The sequence below is a fragment of the Apodemus sylvaticus genome, chromosome 9 (genome assembly GCF_947179515.1).
Source record: "Apodemus sylvaticus chromosome 9, mApoSyl1.1, whole genome shotgun sequence".
Classification (NCBI taxonomy): domain Eukaryota; kingdom Metazoa; phylum Chordata; class Mammalia; order Rodentia; family Muridae; genus Apodemus; species Apodemus sylvaticus.
Genome location: NC_067480.1, coordinates 6537788 through 6555460, shown reverse-complemented (window position 1 = coordinate 6555460; position 17673 = coordinate 6537788). Strand labels below are relative to the sequence as shown.

Here is a 17673-nt window from a genome sequence, read left to right as displayed (position 1 = left end):
TGTACTTTGCACCAGCTCTGGGTGATTTGCCACACCTATTACAGCATAATTAAGTCTTATCTGCGGCAGCTTTTGGGAATAGTGACATGAAAAAGTCTAGACATTCAGGGTAGGCTCAAATTCTTGACAGATATTTTCAAATACTTTGGCTCTGCAGAGATAGAAGACTCTGGTCTGAAGCAGGCTGACTACATTTTTGCTTCATAATAGGGGGGAAATGTGGTAAATTTGTTTGGCTTTTGTACTCAAAGGAAAGAGTTCCAGAATCTAACCGTTTTCCACACAGAAGCTGCCGGGAGGACAAGGAAGACTGGGGGGACAAAGAAAAGACAGAGATATCAACACGGGGGCGGGGGTGCTGGGAGGCCTCCAGAGGCACTTGATGTAGAGAAGAGAAGAACTGGATTCCAGGCCAGAAGAGAGGATGCGTAGAGCAGACTGCAGCCGTGGATATGAATAAATATTCAGAGGGGGATAAGGCAGGGAGGAGAGCTGCACCTGCATATGCCTGGGCCTAGTGCTGTTCAGAGTTCAAGACATCTCCAAATAGAGACCCCAAAGAAACAGAGCTCAGAGAATGAAGTGCAGAACCTCCAGGCCCCCAGGCCCCCCAGCCCCCCCAGGCCCCCAGGCCCCCCTGTCAGCGGCAGGGAATCTCAGTGTTCTGGATCCATGCTCCAGAGGCTATGGACAAGTAAAATAGTCTTCAAATGGTTTGACTATAACTTCCAATATAGAACATGCTAAACTCTGCAATCCACCATCCATGTGGGATGCTGGGTACATGTGCACATACAGATGTACGACATATCTGTCAGTGGCACAAGGGGTTTCTATTCAAATGGCTTTCAGTTTTCAGTTTGCAGTCTAAGTAAATTCTTGCTAGCTGCAACCCCTATTCGATTCATAAACCGCTGAATGGTTTGAGATCAGATTGCAACTCCTCCTGGTTAGCGGGTCCCAAAGACATTAAGGAGCAAGCTTTTCAAACTGTCCTTTAGGCTCTCACTTCCTCTTTGAAGTGTCAAACACCCAGATACCCACTTCCTCCTCCTCCTCCCAAGAGGAGTTCTTCTCTGAAGAGAGACTCTGCAAACTGTGAAAACTGGGGAAAGAATCAGTGGGCTAAAAGAGCAAAGGTCTCAAGGGCAGGGTCTCCTGGAGAGCGGCCAGCTGTGCTCCCAAGGCAGAGCACCCAGGAAGCCTTGTCTTTACCGTCTCTTTCTCACTTAGCACACCATACACCACGTGCCCTTCTCAAGCTGCTGCCTGCCCTATGCTTTTGTAAATATCCATCCTCCCACAAACATGAAATATTTTTATTTTCAGCTACCAAGAAACAAAACATGAATATAAAATTTCTCCTTTGGCCAAATACAAAAATCCTTTTTCTTTTTTCTTTTTCTTTTTTTCTTTTGGCATTCTTAAGTTACTGACTGAAAACACTGGTTGATTATATGTTCTCTCTCTCTCTCTCTCTCTCTCTCTCTCTTTCTGTGTGTGTGTGTGTATGTGTGTGTGTGTGTGTGTGTGTGTGTGCCACATCTGCACTCCTCTGGTGACATTACAGTGAGAGGAAGAAGATGGTGAGCAGAAATGCATACTGGTATAGGCTGTGCCGTCCCTGGACTGAAGCTGACAGGCTCATCCTGAGATAGCCCTTCTTCAGAGTCACAACAGTTACTATATGGCACTGGGCATTCTTTTGGAGAATTCCACAACTATCTAGGTGCTAGCTACAGTTGCTTCTGGAAAGTTCTCCCAAGGTTCATGTGTTGAGGCCTTGGTTTCCAGGTGGCGCTGTCAATAGGTGGTGGGAAATTTCCTAGGCAGGGTCTGATGAGGGACTAAGGTCACGGAAGCATGTCCTTGGAGGCAGCTGTGGGACTCGGTCACTGCCCTTTCTGCCACACTTCCTGACGGTTGGGAGAGAATCTTTGTTCAGCCTCCCGTTGTTCGCTGCACAATATAATTACTTGCTCAGGGAGGGAGCTAAAACCCTGAAGGGAAGAAAACCTTTTCTGTTTATAAGGTGTATCAGAGGGATTTGTTACAGTATCTTATCGAAGAGCTGACTGACACAGTAGCATCAAAGTACCAAGCAGAGTCCTTGCACATCAAGGGTGAAGACATTTACTATAATACTAAACACTTCAAAGATACTTAGTTTTCATTTCAGTGATTCATGGAACAGTCCGATGGCTCTTTTTGTTGAGCTGAGGACAGGACTTCTTTGACCATCCCCAGCCGCTTTCAGCCACAGCAGGACTCTCCTGAGCAGCTGGTGTTAGGCATTTTGAGGAGAATGAAACCTGTCCATCAACAACCTGACACCCCAGCTGAAACCTATGCTTTAAAGGTTTCATATTCACCACAGAAAGCATCTACAGAATCGTAGGGGCACTTGGACAATCCCTCAAGATTGCCAATATTTACATATATTAGAGATGAAATAGCTGCACAGAATCCTAGACTTATAGGCCACTCTATAAAAGGAATTTGTGAGGTGGTTATCATAAGAGACAGAATAATATTTAAGAGGCTCATGGGAAGGGATTGAGCCCTGGAAATTCCATGCAGACAAGCAACAGGGTCATCTTTTATGTGAGAAGGGAGGCTTTAATGAGAACTAGATTGGATTTTATTGTGTCATTTAGACAAACTGCTTCAGTGACTTAGCTGGAAAAATACTAGGTGTGTACTTTATAATTTATACGTGTGAAAACAAAACCCAAGTAAAACAAACAAAACCTTTAAACTCTCTAAGGAAGCTAAAGACTGTGTCTCAGGCATGAGCGCCAAGCACAACAATTGAGTTCTGACAGGCAGGCTATTTAAGAGGCTGCTTAATTTCCCATACATCAAGCACTTTATTGATTGACATTCTTAGAAACTAGCTCTCTTTTTGTTCTAAATCCCAGAGTGACACAAACCATCACAATATAAGATACCATTTATTTCCCCAATCAATATTGATTCCGAGACTTCATCCTTCCTTCCCTTCTCCTCTCTTCCCCTTCCCTTCCTCCTTCCTTCTTTTCTCCTTCCCCTCTTTCCCTCCTCTCCTTTCTTTGTTCCTCCTTCACTTTCCATTCCTTCCCCTCCCCTCCCCTTCCTTCATTTTTTCTTTCCTTCTTCCTTTCTTCCTTCCTCCTTCCCTTTCCCTCCCATTTCTTCCTTTTCTTCTTCCTTCCTCCTTCCCTTCCTCTTCCCCTCGCCTTCCCTTCCTCCTCCCTTCCCTTCCCCTCCCCTTCCTCCTTCCTTCCTTCCTGTCATATATAGTTCTTATGACCATCTACTACCTAACACATGACTCCCCTTAAGAAATAACGACACAACAGGCTTTTATATAAAACACAGACCAAAATTTAACAGATGCATTTGTTATCTTTGACATTTCTAGCTTAACTCTGTAAGCAGCTCTCTGAAGAATGTCAAAAAATCTACCCACATCCCAGTGCAAAGCTCACATGTCCACAAAGAGGAAGATGAGAGACATTTCATTAGCCTGGCTCAGGACAAACACAGTTCCACAGCTTTATCCAAGGGCAAGCAGAACTCAGCGATGTGAGTGAGGTATCTGAGTAAATGCATGTGACGCCAGCACTCAGGAGCTGGAAGACCTGGAGATCAAGGTCAACCTCTATTACATCATGAGTTCAAGGCCAGCTTAAGCTAGATGAGACTCTGACTCATTCCTAATCCCCCAACCCCATCAAAAACAGAAGGAAAAAAAGACTACTATAACATTACTTGATGAAACTGAACCAGCTTTCACGTTAAACTAGTGATACATTTAATCTATAAGTTGTGAAACAGTCTAGAATTTAAGGAATCTCTCAACTTAATAAGAGACAAAATCAAGATACTAATAAATGGTTAGTAAAGTTTATTAAGAAACAACTGGCAGCAATAGAAATACAATTATGGCTGAGACGCCAGGGACAACATTTTTCTCCACCTCTTCACTGCTGTACCGAAATGTTCACATTATAGCAAACACTTGGTATAACTTTAGTATGAATATATATTTTTAAAATGTAAAGATTTCAATGCCAGGTGTTTGTGAGTTGCCACAAAAAAGGAATCAAGAAAAGAGTCAAGAGCAATCGCTTGTGACATTCGCGCGTCTGAGGTCCAGACCTTGACACTCAGGTGCTCCACCCCTTTAGAATAGACAATATGGACCAGCCCTGTGACTGCAGGAAAGTCCTTCTCTGCCTGAATCTATAAAATCAAGGCAAGCAAAGAATGCATCACCTCCTTGCCGGCGAGATACAGTGAGGAGGCGTGAAGAGGTCTCAAGCACTCTTCCCGTGATCTACTACAGAGTAGAAATGTGCAGTGTGGCCTTGTTCCTGTTTGTCTGTGTTTTCTTTAAAATCTAAATGTGTTTGGAGATGAGAAGCCATCTTGACAAGAGCGTGGAGAGCCTAGAACAGTGACTCTCAACCTGTGGGTCATGGCCTCAGGTTATGAAGTAGCAATGAAATAATTTTATAGTTGGGGGTCATCACAAGATGAAGAACTGCATTAAAAGGTGGAAACTCTAGGAAGGTTGAGGACCACTGTCCTAAAGAGAAACATGCCCGCCCTATCTTTTAGCTATTATAAAAACTTATTGAAACATCGATCCCCAAGAAACTGGAATTTCCCCAGGAGTCTCACTGGAGGAGAAGGAAGAGGCCAAAGCCTGGGGCTGGCCAGAGAAGGAATTCATTTCTGGGAAGAGGTTTACAGCCGTTCTCACAATTTACCAGACCAAGCAGGGAAGGTGGGAGCGGACAAGGTGGGAGCGGACAAGGTTGAATTGGCGACAGGCAAAGTGACATTTGTGCCCAGACGAGGGCTTCTTAGTTATCCATAGTCTTTCCTCTCTATTCCTAAATGCTGGGCTGGAGACATGGCCCAGTTACATGGGTCTTCCAGAAAGCCAGAGTCTGGTTGCCAACACGGAACTCAACCAGCTCATAACAACCTGTACCTCCAGTTCCAGGGACTCGAATTCTGGTCTTCATGGGAACCTACACACGTGTGTGTGTGTGTGTGTGTGTGTGTGTGTGTGTGTGTGTGAATGCACATAGACACACAAGCATTCAAATAAGTATAAATAAGCACTTTAAAAATACACACAAAAAAATCTAAACCTTACTTCAAGGATGGCTGAGGGGAATCTCTTTATTTGTTGATTTTTCCAGTGTGGCCAGATTGAATAAATCGTTCACTATTAATTGTTTCTTTAATTAGCCTGTGGAGGACAGGTGGCCAAGCCTGGCATGTTAGGGCTGCCGAGCCCAAGATCTGACCCTAACAACGCAGGAACAGATGGGACAGCTGAACACCTACTACGAGGCCATTCCCCACCCACGAGCTCATGGGTGTCAATGGAGTTGTAATTATACAGGTTCCTATTGTCCAGCTTTATTCAGCCTAGCAGAGCTGGTAAAACAGAGGAAGCATCCTATATTTAGATGTCTCTTCACTATTTAAACATCAATTTTAAATCTAAATACTCATTCTAAATGTAACTTGTGAAAAAGTCTCCTACTGTGTTTTAAATATTGAAGTGTTGCCAAGCCTGTTGAGTGTTAAGTGTATATGTGTTTTGTTACAGGGGTAAGATTCTATAATGGCAAGCGGTAATGGAGAAAGCTCTTGATTACACTCACAAAACTGATTATTAAGAACTCTCAAGTAGCAAGGAGGTAGAAACAGTGTTGCGATCTGTCAGTGCCACTGAACCTTGCCTCGAAAACTCCAATGCATAACCAACCTTTGACTCCATTTTGAGGATGAAGGACGACTCTGCGTGTGGGTAGCCACATGAATGGCAGTGCCCACCCAGTACTAACTGCATGACACAGATAACACAGTGACTGAATCCTGAGATTTAGAAGACACCAAGTTGTAGAAGATCTGGATGATAAAAACTACGAGATTCATACAAGTACAATCTCTGATCATGAACATATGGAACACTGTAGTAATGATATCTTAAATGGTAATAAAGTTCTTTGAAAGAGCCACCAATATCAGCTGAATGGTGGGTCACTTCTATCCCTGAGGATGCGGTATACAGAATTCTAGTTTTCCTTTAGGGTCTGAAATTGGAGCTGCAATTCATAAAATATATTTGGAAATCTAAATTTGATACAAACTTTTGAAACCGCCTAATAATGAGTTTATAACCTATACATATTGCTTGAACTATGTCGAAGACAGGCATCCATTAAACAGAGCAACCGCACAAGAGATGGAGAAAAGGAGACGGGACAGGGACTAGATCCTACAGCTTTACTAACTGGACTAGAGATGGCAAAGCCGGGCTTTGGTATTCAGGACTACCCACTTGATATCTGCTTGGCTAGTCTGTGACGCCTTACACATGGGTGGGAAAGAGCTTTGGAGCAAAGCTTAGCATCTTCTGATTCTCACGCTTTCTACCTCCAGTAACTAAAGGGGACTAAATGACTGATTCAGAGAATCCAGGTTTACAGCTCTAAAGAAGATTTGCAGATACATTTCTGTACCCTCTGCTTGAAGTTAAGAAGCAGAATTACTTTTATTGAAGCCATTACTTTATTGTTGTTGTTGCTGTTGTTTTTAAGGAACTCTGCTGTTACAGGAACTTTCTTGTAACATTACATTAGGGCAGAGAGGGTCTGTGATTGGACAAGGAAAAGGGGCGAAGCTAGGAGTTGCAGAGGAAGGGTGCAGGCACTCAGAGTGTCCGGGCAGGAGGAGATGAATCCTGACTTGTGACATTTTTCTGCGTATTGCATAAGGTTAGAAATATTGGGATAAGGCTTTTACTGTACTGGGATCTTGTAATTGTGATTATAATATACATAATCACTATATGTATGGCTAACTAATTAAGCATTAAGAGTCATGTGTCTACCTGGTAATTCAGCGGGGGCTGGGAAGAGGGCAGGCTGGCAGATAGAGGAGCTAGGGTCACGCAGCATCGACTTAGTGTTATAAACCTTCAGTGTTATTACTACAGAACAGTTGCCCGGCACAGGAGTCCTGAGGGCCCGTGTGGCATGACCTCTGTGGTTTGCTTGCCTTGCCTCTGTGGCAGACACAGGAACGAGTCGGTGGGGGGGGGGGTCATCTTTTTAAATATTTCCAGCAACATTCTGAAAGCCATTTTCTATTTCTTTTTCTTTGTTTGTTTTTCGAGACAGGGTTTCTCTATATAGCCCTGGCTTTTCTGGAACTCACTCTGTAGACCAGGCTAGCCTTGAACTCAGAAATCTGCCTGCCTCTTGCCTCCCAAGCACTGGGATTAAAGGCATGTGCCACCATTGTTCAGCCCATTTTCTATTTCTAATGAAGTCAGAGATTTCATTAGACATAAATTTTAGAAAAGAAAAGATGGATGTCTCAATCTTCTGCATGTTTGACTGTTCTCTTTAGCTGAAGATCCCATGTGCTGTAACCTTCAGCTACTTCATAGTTTCCACTTTGACTTCTTTCAGTTCATTATGTCCTTGCTGGGTAGCAACCAGACCCACACACAAAGCAGGAGTTCCACATGGAGTTCCACCAATCATCTCCCGGGAGAGTGGAGAGCCAGGGCGTGGGCAGGCTTGAGAAAGACCTCGGCTCTGTTTACATGTATGTCCTGACTTTCTTTCTTTACCCGTGTTTTAACTTCCTATATTTTTTTCAACATAGAAAATATTACTGGCATAAAAATAGTAGTAGTAATAATAATATTAGAATACACAGTTTAAAAAAATAGCCCCTTCTTCCTGATATTCAAACACCTATAAACCTAGACAACGGAGACAGCAGAATATTTCCCCTAACACCCTTGTCAATCACATATAAACCCATATTTATGAATGTGAAGAGTTCTTTTTAAAGCAGTTTATTTTTCTTTTCAGAGAATAATACTTCATCTAGTCACTGACCAGTCACCAGCTGTGAACTCCTCTCCAAGTAAATGTGGACACAGAGACACAGATGGACATTTTATTATTTTGTGTTTGTTGTTTGGAGACAGGGTCTGGAAATAAAGCTGGGTCTGGTTTCTAAACGTGGGACATCCTGCCTCAGCCTTTTGAATACTAAGATTATACAGAATCTAGTTATCAGTTGGGCATTTTAAATTAATACATGCTACTAGTAGGCATACCGTAACAGCTACCCATGACACACAATGGTAATTTTACTTCTGTAGAATAGAGTCCTGTGAGTTAGGTCTCTGTGTTTCTAATTTTATAGCATTGTATTTCATTCATATAAAAAAATTGTTTCAAACATGAAAACACTAACTACTCATTCATCAAACATAGTGCTCTCTGGTTGATATGCAGTAGACCTATTACTTCAGTGAGCAGGTCACTGAATGGGGAGCAGATTCTGAGCCCAGAAGTAGCTGCCTTCTATCCCTGTCTATTCCAACAAACATCATAACTTCCTCTGCATAGTCCTTGCTCCTTGATGGTGTTCTCAAGGGAACATCGTTTGGACCAGCCGGGAAGCTCTGCCCGTGTGCAGCTCACTCCACTGGGCACCTCATGCACAGTTCAGCCTCCACAGCGACCCGCTGGGAAGAAAGTTACTATCACTCTACATTCAGAAGTATTTTGAAAAAATACTAGCCTGAGGTCACGCTAAAAACTAGTTTGTTTTTTTTTTTTTTTTAAAGAAAAAAAACTGGTCTCATTAGTTCTAGGGCAAGTGTTCTAACTATACACACAGAGTCAAGATCTCCTCATCTTTCCCAGAGTTGGATAACCAGCAACATGTGGTCATAGACACTATAGAGAAAATCCAAAGCAGCAAAATAGCAATAGCAAAATGTCCCTGAAATTGTTAGGGTCACTTTCAGTTTTCAATTACTACTCTAGAAAAACAAACAAACCAAAAGAACCCCCACTATATTACACACACACACACACACACACACACACACACCAAAAATTAAAGCCCACTATGGTTTTGATGATGGTATGAAACCAGAATTATTTCTGTTATTTTTCTCTAAAGTTAATAGAAGAATTGGGGACAGAATTCAAGATCAGGAGATTAGAATAATAAAATCTATTTCCCTGAAAACTGCCATGGTACACTGAAAATCATGAAATTTCAATAGGGCAATTAATACAGTATAAACAATTAAACCAGCCCCCAGTCCCCTCAGAAGCCTGGAGCCCACTGTTGACCCTTGCTGCTTCCCAAGGTGATAAAATGATACCATCGTGCTCACGAGGCTTTACTTTGAAAATGTGATTTAATGTCAAATTATTCAAAACAGATGTCCAGCTCCCTTAGCTTACATAAGCCCAGTGAGGACAAACATTATTCAGTGAGTCCTAAATGGCCATGGGGTGGAGATTGTGGAGGCACCCCATGCATTGACACCGGGCCAGGAGCCCCAGGGGAATCATCATGGCATTCACTGTTGTACAGATTATACCTTCCTTGTTGTTGACAATGAAATGTGAAGAAATGTAATAGACAGAGGAGCAACAATCACCTTGGCAGTTATACTCAAGGATAATTTCTCTTTCATTTTAAAACATTCATGATTAACTGATACAAGTAAGTGCTCCTAACCCAGGTCAAGAAACAAACACCAGGCACATATGGACATACTAAGATATGAGAAGGGAAATGGAAATATGGACACACTTCTATCATTTGTCTTCTGTTAACATGTGTGGAGAATAACCTGCACAGACAAATGCTTGGTAATCGTGGACAATGAAACCAGCAAACTCAGGAAGATGCAGGAGGTCAGAATTTGGGATTGCATGTCTGAACAAATACGGAGGGGCTGGGTGCCCATGGTATCCAAAAATGATTCTTAGCCTAAATGACATAGGAAAATGGGACCTGCAGATTATGGCTACTGAATCTTACCTGGCACCAAAGAAAAAGGATATATTTCATAATTCCCTATCTCTAATCTTGAACATCATCAAGTATATGTAAGGAACTTAATTGCTTATTGAATTAGCTAGAATGAAGCATTAAAAACAAAAAAATGGCAATGGGTTTATAAAATCACTTTACGTTTCTTACTAGCAGAGACTTTCAGTTTTCTTCTCTATAGAGATACTCTAGAAAGAGAAAACTGGATATTCTGTGAACATTTCCAAATTACACACTAACTCTCTGAAGAAGGCATCCAAGGCTTCACCAACCATCTTGACCACATCTCACGCCTACATCCCACACTGTTTGCCAGCACTGTGCATCAGGCACTGTGCACTGTGTCAGGAAGCCAAAGCTGTGTGAGACTCAAGTCTTAGTCCTATGCAAGCACCGTGACATAGGAAGGTAATGATACAGCTATGGAGGACAGAGAATAAGGAGCCATGAAAGCCAGCTCAGGGAGATGGGTCCTGGTACGGGCTCCTCAGTGGATGGCACATCTGACCTGTCTCTTGGGATACATATGCAGCCATGGATGACAGCATGCTGGAGGGAGGGGTAGCATCCCTTCATTGCATCAACACGTATGAGGCTACAGTGCTGATACTGACATGGGAAAGGTGGACCTGGCCCTCTAAGAGCTACCAACTCAACAGGTAAGCAACTCAGTGATCCAATAAAACACAGTACCAAGACATAGAGGGTGTGTTCAGGAACATTCTAAGCCTTAGATCAGGAAAGTGTGGCTAGCAAAATCTCAGTTGTTTTTTTTTTGAACATTGTATATTACACAGCCTTGCTTTAAGAAGCTGTAATGCACACACAGACATACTTAATGACTATCCTTCTCTGAGAGGGCAGAGACATGGTAGTGGCTTAATTTTATGGAAACATTAGATGGTTAATCAGCCCTTAAGGTCTAAACAAAGATATAAGCCTAAGTGTTCATGAGAAATCAGTTCTCCTGTTGTTTTAGGAATGGTTTTACAGGGAAGCAACCAGACACTTCCAAAGCTAAGAGTGGTTTGCAGCTCATAGTTGTTCTTTGTAGCTTGGGGCACTACTTTGTAAAGGTCTTTCAAGGTGGTATTGCTGCCTTAATGGGAAGTCTAGGAAGCTGACCTCCACCTTCACTCACACAAGTCAAATGCTCCGAGCTGTGTGTTAGTGTGAGAGTCTGGAAGTTCCTTACCCGCTCGAGAGATAACTGCCAGAGAGGTGAGTAAGAGGCCTTTTTGGGGCGCATCAGTAAGTCTTTGAATGAGGTTGAAACACAATCCCATCATCTGTGCAGGGCCCCGAGGGGAAGAAAGGGGGAAAACTGTTCAGGGAGAAACCAAACAACTTATGTGTTTTATAATGTGTGTGTATGTGTGTTTATATATGTATATATAAAATACAACTTTAGATCTCACAGGTTCACAAATATAAAATATCATACTAATTTTTTTAAATAATCCATTAGGTATGATATTGATTGGCAGGCAAGAACATGAACAAATGAGAAGATGTGCTTTTGTCTATTTAGAAATGTTTATCGGGGACAGGAAAAGTCTTGATACCAGAGAGTGGTCACAGCAGAGTCTCACTGGGTCTCCAGGCCCAGGTCTGACGGGAACAAACTCCACTGTCTGCTTTCTGCATCTCTGAGATTTCTAAGGCAGAGCACAGTCAAGTCCCGAGAAAGCTGAGATGTGAAGAGGAAGGACAGCGAGGCACATAAAGGACGGCAATGATGAGTGCATACATGCACACATGCACACTTGAGCTGCACACATGCACACTTGGCAGCTGCACACATGCACACATGGCAGCTGCACACACATACACACAGGTACACATGCACATATGGCAGCTGCACACATGCACACATTGCAGCTGCACACATACACACAGGTACACATGCACATATGGCAGCTGCACGCAAGCACACATGCACACACACATGCATGCATGTACACATGAACACATGCACACATATCCACACATGTACACATGAACACACACACATGCACACATGGCAGCTGTCAGGAACTGTGAGCACAACCAAGCCTTAATACTACTACAAGGTGACTGAAAACTTAGTTTCCTGATGATGATATCCACATGCCACATCCATACAGAAAAGGCTTGTTTATGCTCAGCAGGGCAGACAGGCATCTGAGAAGGTTTCCTGGTACTAGAAGGGGCCTAGCCCATGTGGGAAATGCCACCACCTAGAGGAACTTCCTCCATGGAGGACAAAGAATGCCATCCAACATTAGGTACTGAGGTTTTTCAAACCCTTTCCCATCAAGTTCCGAAGTTTAGCCTGCACAGGGCCCAAAGCCCATCCTAAGGGCAGACTCAGGCACGGGGATCTGAAGACAGTCCTTATGAATGAACACACAGATAATCCCTGGCAGTCAGATACCAAGTAAGTTGACACCCATGAACCCAAAGAGATCACTCAAGTCATTGGACATGCTTAGAGAAATCTATGACCCTAACAAAACAACACAAACCTACAGTGCCAGGTTAGCCACAGGCCTGGCCCTACTGCTAAAGAACACAAGACAATTTATCTTTCTGTAAAGCTTAAAACAAAAACAAAACAAAGCAAATTCACTAATTCGAGAGACTGCATAACTTCAGGTGGACTGATCGAATCCAATAAGACATAAAACAACAAAAGATAAAGATGGTGTAAGCAACAAAAATTGATACTCTGAGGTGTGCCCCCATTTTCAACTCTTCCCTCTTTCCAATCCAAGCCACAGGCATGTCTGAGATGGGGCATGGGATAAAACTGAAGAGGGGAACAAATCTCAGTGAAATTTACATGTAGCATTTCCTTGAAATGTTACCACGCATGGATCATAAACTTTAGTCATATTAGCAGTATTTAAAAATTTGCCATTGTTAAAAATTGACAAATATTTTCATGCCCCATTTTCATGACTTGTCACAGTAACAAACTAGAAATGGCCAGCTCTGCTGTTGGCCTTTCCCATTAGCAGACTGACAGACTCACATTTATTATTCTTCACATTTTGTATTATTTTCAAGATCTGAAGACCTTTATTTTGATCTAATCAGTTCTAGTACAATGTTACATATTTTGTTTGGTGATACTGGAAAACAGTCTGTGGAATTCTCCAGGCTGCCAAGGATGCCCAAGGCACAGAAACAGTGAGGGGCTGTATTCTAAATGGCTGTTCTCTTCCCATGATCCTCCTTCCTTCATAACTGCTCATGTTACAAAGGTTTGGATGAGCACAGTTTCAAAGACCTAGGAATATGTAAACTGGAGATGTAGGGCTTCTCTCCAAAGTTCAATTACGTACCCTTTTAAATCCATGCCTTTTGAACCCTCTCTTTCTCTCCTCAGCCTCTCTGTTCTCCCTCCTCTCTGACAGTCTGTCTGTCCAGGCCTCTGTGTCCCCAGTCGAACACAGGCAATGTTCACAAGGGGAGTCCCCCAAAGTCATAACATTTCAGTGAGTCCAGTGCAAACCTTCAGAGCTGGAAAGGATTTGGATTTGTTTTGCACAGTGTTTTAGGTTCACTTCGACTCATCCAAATAAGCTGTAGAAAAATGCTGATTGCGTGTAAGTATAAATATTCAAAAATAGTACGTGCCCACTTGCAAGGCTTTCGCTGTACCGAGCCAAATTGCACTCAGTTATTAAAGGCAACGAGACCCTCGGTGAGTGTCAGCCATGCTTAGCTTTCCTACAACTATAAATACTTGGGGTGTGTTGTGTCAGTCATTTGTCTGTGTATAAGCAGAAACTCGAAAGCACAAGGCACATGTATTTTTGCAGAGAACTGAGGAATAAAAGAAACTTCCAGGGTGGGCAAGAGACAGAGATAGATCTATCACTGGCTCACACGTACAGAGCACCTTCATCAGCGGGGTGGATTCTGAGCTGAGATCCTGAGAGCCAAAATCCAGCAATGAAGGAGACATGGCTAAAGACTTCAGCGAGCTCCCCATTCCACACACCAAGTAACATTGGGTTTTAAAAGTGCCTAAGAATGCGGTTTGGCCGTAGGACACAAATGAGGGGTTGACATGTGAAGTGGGAAGGTAATCAAGTCAGTAATGGCGTCTTTTTCAGAAGAATCTTTCCAGGCTGCAGCTATCATCTGTGACAACAACTGACTTACGGGGTCCAAATGGGAAGTCATGAACGAGTCCTTTGGAATGGAAGGTCAGAAAGCAGAGACAGAAATGGCTGGTAACACAGGCTGGAGAGCCGGGGCAGAGTGCAGAGTGCACCTTGGAGAGGTTCCAGGACATCCCAGTCTCTGTGCAGACAGGCTGCAGAGCACACATCTCAACAGGTCTACCAAAGTGAATCATGGGCAACTTTACGCCAGAGACCATTTCCCTGCAAAATGCACAGGCCAGTGTGTCTAGCAGCTCCATTTCCCTCCCCTAAAGCAGCAGAAGGAAACATATCAAGTAGAGATGCAATTCTATCAGGGTCCAAATGACTCCAGACACTTTCTCAGATTTGAGCCCCAAATTTCCTATCCCTGCATCTCCACTTTGGCCTAGATTTCTCCCTGAAAAATGCAAGGCCTTGGGACTGACTGCCTCGTTGCCCATAGGGAGTCAGCCAGCCCAGAAGAAAGGTTGCAACAGAAATGAGTTGTCTATTTATGAGTTAGTCTGTGTATAAGCAGAAACTCAAAAGCACAAGGCATGTGTATTTTTTGTACTGATATGTCTACAATTATCCAACTATAGGAGGTTTCCCTTCACTCTTGAGAACATCTCAAGTCCCTCAGTAAGTGCCTGAAATCATAGACATATCTACCCCTACACACACCTTGCTAAATGTGTATGTGTCTGTGATATATATAGATTAACCTATACATTATACATCAGAGTATAATAAAAGCACCACATCAATAGCATAATAAAATACAGAAATTATAACAATGTATAAAAGTCATTGAAAACGTGGATTTGTTATCTCAGAAGCTTTGTAGTTCTGTACCAGAATTGAGTGGATAATTGTAACAATGGATGACGTGGGGTGGGGACGGAGCAACTATGGCTGTGGGAAAACCTTATGTGGGCGCAGCATGTGTCAAGGGAGCAAGGGGAAGAAGACTTCTTCGGCTCTGGTCTCTAAAGGCCGGGGCTCACCTCACAGGCCACCACAGCATGTGTTTAGGAGTGGTGCCCTGGACTCTTGGGTGAGCTGGCAGCTTGAACCCTCCCTCCCACCAGAGTGGCATCTGTTCTTCAGGCCAGGAAACATACTCAGTAGAAAGGGTCAGAGGGCAATGATTCTCAGAAGCTCCTTTAAACTTTAGGGTTGCAGTTGAAAACGTTGGTTCTAGACTGAGGCCATACCAGAGTTAGCGTCACGTAAATGTACCTGTTTGCCGCAATGGAGGGACTGAGAAGGGACAAGATGGAAGCCTGGCTTCTATGTCTAAAACAAGACAACATCAAGTACCATGGTGGTGGTGCCCCTCTGAAATCCCAGCACTTTGAGGCTGAGGAAGGAAGATTCTGAGTCTGAGACTGACCTACTAGCTGAGCATGAGGCAGAGTCAGACCTGACAGAGAAGGAGAGAGGGGCAGAAAGAAGGGCTCCCGGAGGGCTACCCAAGGAGGCAGAAATGGATGGTTGGGAGGATCCTGGGACAGTGGACATGGATTCAGTACAATGTGAACATTAATACACTGCATAAACCAATGCAAAACATATACACATTCCACTAAAACACTAATTGAATTACTTCAGCTTTGTATAGGACTCATTATATAGAAATTTATTTTTAAAAAGGAAAATTAGAGTAGAGAGAGAGGGAGGGAGGGATGGAGAGAGGGAGGGAAGGAGAGAGAGGGAGGGAAAGAGAGAGAATGAGAGGGGGAGAGAGGGAGAGAGGGAGAGAGAGAGAGAGAAAGAGAGAGAGAGAGAGAGAGAGAGAGAGAGAGAGAGAGAGAGAGAGAGAGAGCCTAAATCTCATGCACATATTTCAAATGTTGTGTTTTGGGGCCTTTAAGAGCAGGGCTTTAGAAGCTACTGACTACCCTGCTTCTAGACACAGGAGGCAGGCTGTTTTAGACAGTCGTGTGACTGGAGAAGCAAGCCGATTCATCCCTCATTTGCTCACTACTGCAAACTCGTAGTCAAGCTGTCCCCTGGAATGTTGGCTGCCCGGGACCGGTTTACAGATCAGCATTAACACACTGAGTGGTTCTGGGTGAGGTTCAGAAACAAATGGCCTGCGGTCAGCTGGCGGTAGGGTGCATACCTATCATCCTAGCACCTGGGTGATGGGGGCAGGAAGATGGTGAACTTTAGGCCGGCCTGAGCTATGGAGGGAGATGTCACTTCACAGAACAAAAGTCCAATTCTTTGTCTGGTATAGGGGACATATGGGCCTGTCCTGTAGGATTCAGTGACTTCTCATTGTCTTTCTTCTGTCTCATATGTATGTATTTGTTGTATTTATTTATTTATGTAGAATCAGGCAGATCAGGCTAACCTCAAACTCACTGAGATGCACTTGCCTCTGCTTCCAGAGTGCTGGGATTACCAGGGTGCGTGCCACCACACCCAGCCTGCCCTCTCGGTCTCATCTGAAGATTTCTCTGCACATCCCTGGGGAGTGTACTGAGTCATTTAAGTACATTAAGAATTCATTAGGCTAAACGGGTTAATTCTTATGACAACACAGAGATTTTTACTTCTCTCTCTCTTTGAAATGTGTACTAGAGAGTTGGCTCAGAGGATAAGAGGACCTGGGCTTTGTCCCTAACTCCTACAGGATAGCTCACAGCTGTTTGTAATTCCAGGTCCAGCCCACTAAGTGTCCTCTTCCGGCTTCTGTGGTCACATGACATGCATGTGGTGTGCAAGCATTCATTCAGGTAAACACTCATACACAGGGAGTAAAAATGAATTCATATTTAAAACTTACGCCTTAATAAGCAAAAGCCTAATTTTGTCATTTCCTTGGTCCATGTGCCAAACTTGCATGGGTGATGTCCTTCTGTGTTCTCCTAAACTCTAATTTCTATATATTGGGGTACTATGATCATCACGGGGACAAAATAACTTGAGAGGGGTATTCACTTGTTTGCTCCATTGTTTCAGACCAGCCAATGCAGACACACAGACACCACAGCATGGAGACATGGTACAGAGAAGCTGCTCATCTCATGGTAACCAAAAGGCAGAAAGGAAAAGAGGGAACACAGAAGGAAAGGACCGAGAGACAGTTTACAACACCTGAAGTTGACCCCGTGACCTACTTTCTGTCACTAGACCCTACTTCCCAATGATCTCATTCAGAGCAGGGCAGGAGCCTCGTGGACCAGCTCCAGACCACGCTTCCCACATGCAAACCCATCTAGACCGCAGCACAGGGTGAGGCTTTATAGAGAACGCTGGCATGTGAAATCTGACTGTTGCAATAGCTACAAATAGCCTGCTATGAGAAAGGCTATGGCCACCACATCAGGGTCACATTTGTGACAAGAGTCTCAGACATCAAGGAAATGAGTAGCTCTGAGGTGAGAGCGGACAGCTCTTAGGACTGCGGATGTGTGCAGGGAAGGCCCCAGGGAGAAGGGCAGGCAGCCCTGTCTCGCTGAAGGCCCATTCTTCCATGCATGGAGACACTATGAAGAGGGTGCACACAGATAAACTTAGACTCCTCTGAGAGAACTCATCACACACAGCTTGCAGCTTTCTGAAATTTTTGTAACCTTTTTCTGTAACTTTTGAACTTCTGCAAGCTTTCTTTCATGCAGAATCCCTAAAG

General features: G+C 43.6%; 1 protein-coding gene across 1 annotated transcript in view; it reads right to left on the bottom strand.

Annotated features, from left to right (window-relative positions):
* The window catches only part of Ptprm (protein tyrosine phosphatase receptor type M), a 525410-nt gene that overhangs the window by 427567 nt on the left and 80170 nt on the right, over nucleotides 1-17673 (bottom strand). The window lies entirely within an intron of this gene.